This window comes from Lytechinus variegatus, chromosome 9 (genome assembly GCF_018143015.1).
Source record: "Lytechinus variegatus isolate NC3 chromosome 9, Lvar_3.0, whole genome shotgun sequence".
NCBI classification, from domain to species: Eukaryota; Metazoa; Echinodermata; class Echinoidea; order Temnopleuroida; family Toxopneustidae; genus Lytechinus; species Lytechinus variegatus.
The window spans coordinates 80,085-87,525 of NC_054748.1; the positions used below are offsets into that span (position 1 = coordinate 80,085).

The 7,441-nt window shown below is 35.7% G+C and overlaps 1 long non-coding RNA gene across 1 annotated transcript; it reads left to right on the forward strand.

The window, feature by feature from the left end:
* The first annotated feature begins 1,730 nt into the window (after positions 1-1,730).
* Positions 1,731-3,995, forward strand: LOC121421715. The gene is made up of 3 exons (XR_005971030.1): positions 1,731-1,884; positions 2,795-2,897; positions 3,412-3,995. It is a non-coding gene; the product is annotated as an uncharacterized LOC121421715 (long non-coding RNA).
* The last annotated feature ends 3,446 nt before the right edge of the window (positions 3,996-7,441 follow it).

Sequence of the window (7,441 nt, forward strand, 5' to 3'; positions counted from 1 at the left end):
TCCGGAAGAACTTCTCAACCGATCTCGGTGTACTGAATTTATTTAATGTGATATCTGATAAAATAGACATTGGAAATTACTGCCTAAGTGTTTTTATGGACCTATCTAAGGCCTTTGACACCATTGATCACAACATTTTGTTAAAAAAACTAGAATTTTATGGAATCAGAGGGGTCCCACTCCAATGGTTTTATAGTTACGTATCACCCCGGGGGGCCACTTCCATTCACGAGTGGATACCATGCGCGACCATGGGGTCTCGAAAAGCACCCTAAACACGTAATTTCCATATTCTGAAAATGCACCCCTTAACAAGTATTGGCGTGTGAAACCCTACCCTTAACAAGTATTGGAAACAAAACGATACTCTTGGCAAATATTCCCTGAAATGAACCCCTAAACAAGTACAGGAATGTTTTATTGTTACGGGTCCTTCGGTCGTCGGCTTTACCTTATTTGATTTAGTACGACCCCACCTTCTACACCTCGCGCAAATCGGACTCTAAACACGTAGTGTTGGGGCAAAAAGGACATCCTTTTTAAGACATATTAATTTTGTCTCATCATCCCCGCAAATTCGACCCTAAACACGTAATTTTCCTAGTGAAATAGATACCCTTTTTTCATTATTTTTGCGTTTTTGACACCCTTATCACGTTACGTACGTAACGTGCCCTATCGTGAAAAAGACATCCTTTTTACGTGTTTTTTTGGTCGCGCATGGTATCCACTCGTCAATGTAAGTGGCCCCCCCCCCCCGGGCTTATCACACAGAAATCAATATGTAGTGATCGATGGTGTCAAATCCCATTTTAGTAATGTATCATGTGGAATTCCACAAGGATCTGTATTAGGCCCACTTCTTTTTCTTGTTTACATAAATGACATTATCAATTGTTCTCCAAGACTAAACTTTTCTCTGTTTGCTGACGATACCACTGTTTCAATGTCACACAAAAATATACATCATCTTGTATCGTTAGCGAACATTGAATTGGATAAATTAAACAAATGGTTTGCTTGCAACAAATTATTCCTTAATCTTGAAAAGACCAAATATATGATTATTCGAACAAAAGGAAGGAATGTACCATCTAATCTTCCTGATGTTCACATTGGTGGTAATATCATCACAAGGGTCGACAATATACAATTCCTCGGTGTGACTTTAAACGAACATCTTTCTTGGAAATCTCATATTAATTCTATTAGTACAAAGATATCAAGATCCATTGGTGTTCTGTCCAAGTTACGACATTATATTCCTAAATCAATTTTGATTACTTTATACAATAGCATCATACTACCCCATTTGAACTATTGCAATGTTGTCTGGGGCTACACCTTCATATCACACTTAGATAAACTACGTATTCTACAAAAAAAGGTAGTTCGCATTATTTCAAACGCTCCTTACCGCACTCATACAAAGCCTCTATTTTCTAAACTGAACATAATGCCATTACAAGACTTGATATCATTTAATTCACTTGTGTTTATGTATAAATTTTATGCTAAATCTTGCCTCCTCTTTTCAATGACATTTTTGTCCCAATTCTACAATTCGTCCCTGTTTTCACGAAGTGACGGATACGAGGAAAATTGCATTTTTTTCAATTTTGAGTTTTTTGCATTTTTGGACATCTATGACTTATATCTTGAACCTCAAAAAGTTTCAGATCACAAAAATGTCTAATTACGTTGCTATGACGACATGACATACAAGAAAATACCGGGTAAAAGGATTTCTTGTTTTTACGAAGTGACGGATAAGCAGCCGTCAATACGTGAAAACAAACGAATACGCTTTGCACTCAGAAGTTTTTTCACGAAGTGACGGAAGGCAAATATTTACAGTTTGGAACAGGCGAAGACCATGAAATGGTGAGTTTTCTTGTAAATGTAGGAAATGAAATAAATGCAATGCAGCCTTTAAAGTCATTTTGAGTGATTTCAACCCTTTTTAAACGTCTCTGATACAAAAAATCCTTAAAATAACATCCAATCTCTACATACATTGCCCCACATATTTATTTTCGTGTCAGTAAAAATTGAACGGAGTATTGCGTGTCCTTTTTTTGTCACTCAATTGAACTTGAATGTAAGTTTAGTCAAACCATAAGGGTTAGAATGTTTTATAACATTAATCAAGACAAAATATATTTAATGAAGGCTGAGGACTTGGTGGAATAATCATCTATAGGCCTAGGGGCATTAGTTTAGTCCTAGATCTAGACTAATTTACAAGAATTGCATTGTCATTGCGTTAACTCGTACTCCTTAAGTTCTAACGTGTCTTCACAAGTGCCCACATGAATAGTATTTGGAACAAATTTCCATAAAAAAATCTCAAATGAATACATAGATTCTTTTGTCTGCTTTACTTTAGGAAGTCATCATCTAATTTCCTAGAAGTACTTTCAAACATATGTAATGGAAAGATAACCCCCTCCCGCGGGGGAGGGGGGGGGGCTCTCTATAAATAAATAACGGTGTGAATGCTGAGATCATGAACTAATTTGGTAAATTTAGTGGCCAACCCATGTGGGAAAATAAGTTGAGTCCTTACTTAAACCAAGGATTACTGGGGATTTATGTTTTAAATAAATCATCTTATTAAGTCCAAACTTAGTCTACATCTAATGTAGATAGAGCTTTATACTTTGTTGTTTGGTGGCCACTTCCTCGCTCTTGTCTCTATGACATTTTACAGAAAATGAAATAATCTACATTAATAACTGCACCTCAGATCTGATCATAATCATGATGATGAAGATATTTTCATTTTTTTCAGATGCAGTATATACAATAAACGATGTTTCAGAGAACAAACGAGAGAAGTCCTGGAACTGGTACACTTGCTATTTAACAATGCTGATGGTCAGATACAGTTCCAGGTGAGAATTTTCATAGTGTTCCTCACATGACATCCTGTCAGTATAAGCAATCCATTGATTTTCACTCACTACCAAAATGAATTTCAATTGCAAATCTAGTAAACAATGAAGTTATAAAACTACGTTGACTCAAAGTTATAACCAGGAAATATCAATTTTGAAATATGTTATAATTTAGCAGATATACATGTATTTCTAAGTTGTAAAAGAGCATTATTCCCATTATGACAAATGCTTGGTGTACTGCCCTAGAGCATTGAAAATTTGACATGTGATCATATTTTCAGCTGAAACTTTCTTATAAATTGGAAACATCTAATTGAAATATTTGCTGTAATTATCAGTGGTAAATAGAGTGTATAAAATATATTTTAGTACCATACTGACTGGGCAGGATTTTGTTTGGTAATGACAATTTAAGATATTGAGTCTGCTATCCTACAAACTTGATATTGGATTGACAAAAAAACTTTGAAAACAAACAGATGATTTGTATTTCATTCTACATACATAGGTTGGATCCAGGGGCCGACACGCTTGTCAGATGGGTCATTGATAATTCCCTGAACACCGCAGATGTGATCTGATTTGGTGACATGACAGTTGAATCGGTAGTGACTGGATTTTAATAGTGTGCCCTGGTTTTGAACTGTTGAAGTAACCAAACTAGAAACATCTTCTGAGAACTCCAGACTGCAATTCTGATGATGAAACTCTGTCTACACTTGTGAAAAATGTGAAGGAGTTGGCTCTGCCCCATGGTCTTTCCGGGATCAGGGCTCTCATATAATTTCTTCTTTATTTTCTAGCTGGGTAACTGATACCAATATTAATTTTCTTGTGATTTTGACTTCGACATAAGTTTAGTTTTAATATTGATAGCACTTTCAAATCTGGTTTCAGCTTTAGAGCAGTGTATTATATAATGAAACTGTACTGCTTCAACTAGTTTGTGCTTTTATAGTGATATAATTATGAAGTCCTTTAAATATATTTTATATATACAGTCAAATATAAAGTTCAGAATAGTCACTTATCTGCTATACTTACATGTGTAAATTGCTTATACAAATCGTCCACATATGGATGCAAAAGAATTACCCTTTTTTCATTTGTTTGGCATGTTTTCATTGTTCTTGGTACTATCTTAAACCCATAAAAAAACCCAGAATGTTACTAGCTGTATTGTGCTTAAATGTATTGTGTTAATACTTCATACTCTCTAATAATAACAATCATCCAATTTAGACTGACATGTATTGTGAAACTCGATAGTTGCATGATATATTACTAGTAAGGATGTAAGGGTGAAAATCAGCTAGGTTTTTGTGAATTCATTTTCAAAAGCCAAATGTGTTAATACAGACACCCCACCCTTCCAAGAGGTAATGTTTTATCGGTTTATCAGGGGTGTGAGAATTCTTACGCTGATTTTAGTTATTTTTGCTTTTCATTTTAAGCTTGATATCCCCCCTTTCTGTATAATAGTTTGAGAACTCATTCAATTTAATCCCCCAACTCTCTACAAAATTGTCAGGTCTTTATTTGTCATCACTCACACACCTGGTATCATCATTTTATTCCAGAATATCCAACTGTTAAATTTTCTTGATGAATGTTATTCAAGAAAGAAATAATACATGATAAGTTTTAGCTTGAGGTTAAAGATACACTACAGCACATGTTTTTCTGTCTGTTTGTAGTAAGAATTTTACTCTCTTTTTTTACCCACTAGTTTAAAGACGTTATTTGCTAAAATCATGAAGACAATTTTTGTAAAGTTTTAAGATTTGGAAGGAACTAATGGGTATTTTGATATATCTTCTTGTTTTGGAGTCTGACAATTTGCAATTAAAAAAAACAAGTGTTCAATTTGAAAATGTATTGATGAGTGTATTTAGCCAATAACTTGAGAATGATGGAAAAAATACAAATCTACTTAGTCATTCGTATTTTTTTATCATTGCATTTTATTGCTTTTGTCGCTGTCGTTTGTGATTTTGATTATAAATTTGATAAAAATGATCCTGTTTGATATTACGTTAAATTATTGATTTAAAATTATATTTACTTCTTGACCTTCATAGTTATAATTGTTTATTCAAATGCTTACATGTTCCTTCGGTAAAGACAAGCATTTAGCACTATTTGACTTTTTAGTCCTTAACAGTGTGTGAAAAGATGAAATAACTCTCAAGGCAGTTGTGTCGACTGATTTAATTATGACATTCTCTTCATAAAAAATGCCAAAGAGTAGTGAATGTAATAAGTAATGTTAACTATGTTACTTCTATTTTGAGGGAGAAGAAATATGCCATTTTACTTGTATATGTGTATGTCAATACAAATATACATTAGAGAATACATCTTTCCTGCACCACTAGCATTGATTATATTCCAGTATTCTTGTGATTGAAAGTTTATTCATTTGTCATTGGAATGTTTTGAATGTAGAATTTGGTACATGTTAGCAATTCTGTATTTCTAAATGTGGCATTCACAGACTAGGATTGCTGATTGGGGGACATCCCGATAGACCGCGGGTCCGATAGTCCGCGGGTCCGATAGACCGCGGGTCCGATAGTCCGCGGGTCCGATAGACCGCGGGTCCGTTAGACCGCGGGTCCGATAGACCGCGGGTCCGATAGTCCGCAGTGCGTGTAAAATTATGATCAGATATATCAAATGTCATCGAGAGGTCCAAAGGTCAAATGATACGAGACCATGGGGTTCTATCAGGTGCGGATCCATGGGGGGGGGGCGAGGGGGAACTGCCTTACCCCCCCCCGCTCAAAAAAGAGGGGGAGAGGCCGGGGAAAAGGAGAAAATAAAAAGAGAGAGGAAGATGGGAAAAGAAGATAATAGAAAAGAGAGTAAGAGGGGGAAAGGAAAGACAAAGAAAAAGGGAGAACAGGGGAAAAGAAGAGAAAAAAGAGAGGAGGGAAAAGGAAGAGAAGAAAAGAAAGCTAGGAGAAAGGAAAAGGAGGAAAAAGAAGAAAAAAAGAGGAAGGAAGAGAAGAATATTTAAATAGAGAGGAAGATGGGAATAAAGATAAGAAAAGGAGAGATAGAGGAAGAGGGGAAAAGAAGAGAATAAAAAGAGAGAGAGTGGAAGGGGAGGGAGAGAAGAAAAAAAATTAAAAGAGAAAAAAGGGATGGGAAAGTGAAAGAAAGAGGGATAAGTAATGGGGGAAAGAGAAGAAAAGAGGAAGAGGGAAAAAAGAAAAGAAAAGAAAGGAAAATAAGAAGAAAAAATAGGAAGAGAATAATATTAAAAAGAGAGAAAGATGGGAAGAAAGATAAGAAAAAGAGAGATGGAAATGAATGTCGAATTTCCCATTGGGGGAAATGAAATCTCATTTTTTTAGGTTGGAATATTACAAATTTTCAGTTCAATCGTTGAAATATGTATCGTCTTAATGACTAACTTTTCGACCAGTCCATAATATTTAACATTTCTGCTTCGCGCTCGTGGTAATTATCTTGTTACATACGCGTCATGTTCAGGTTCACAAACATTGCCCAGAATGTTAAATTTTTAGGGCAATATACATGAAATTTAATTTCTAGCTTGCATATAGCTTATGAGATTATAACACATTTATGTTGCTTATAAAGTAAATCTAGGAAATGACTGTTAGGACATGGGCGTTTGCCCCCCCCCCCAACAAAAAAAAGAGAGAATCAAGGCTAAGAAAAAATAGAGAGAAATGGAAAGGGATTAGGATAAAATATACTATTATTTTCCAAATATTATGTCAAAATCTATCACAACCTTGTATTTTTGTAATAAAAGTGTCAACATATTTGCTTGCTCGCTTCGCTATTGCAAACTTCTTATTAATTTTATGCGATAAGCCATATCGAGCCCCCTCTTTGAACGGCCGATCAGGGAAAATATGGGTGAAAAATGGCCCCTCCCCCTATTGGCGGAATCTGGGTCCGTCCCTGACTTAGGCTTTCAGGATAAAATGCAGGAAAATTCTTTTAAAAAATCAGATCGCGCTTCGCATTGTCATTATTTATTTAGGCCTTGTGAGATACCTCAATGTGTTTTTTCAAGAATAAAATCTCAGATTTTCTTTAACGTCTAGCCCCCCCCCCATTTCATTTATTTTTTTATCTTGGTGCCCTCGCCCCCCTCTCCCTGCACCCATGCTGAATAAATACGCCACTGATGAGGACAATTAGTCGAGATTGCATATTTCCTAGAGGTTATCATTAATAATATTGAAGGGTATACTAAAACAACAGTACAGAAACTACAGCTCCCGTTCACAATATTCTAGTAGGGCCTACTCTGGTGAGAAGTTAGACCAAATTGAAATCCCCAAAAATCACTCGTGCTTCGCGCTCCCATTGATATTACATCATGGGCGGAAAACCCAGGGGGGCAGGGGGACGTGTCCCACCTACTCAAAATAGTAGGAGGGCACAATATCAAATGTCCCCCTACTATTTTGGTCTTTGATAATCATAGAAATACATCATTCTAAATCGAAATAAAACATGTATTTTGGGACGAGATGACCTTACTTTGGCGA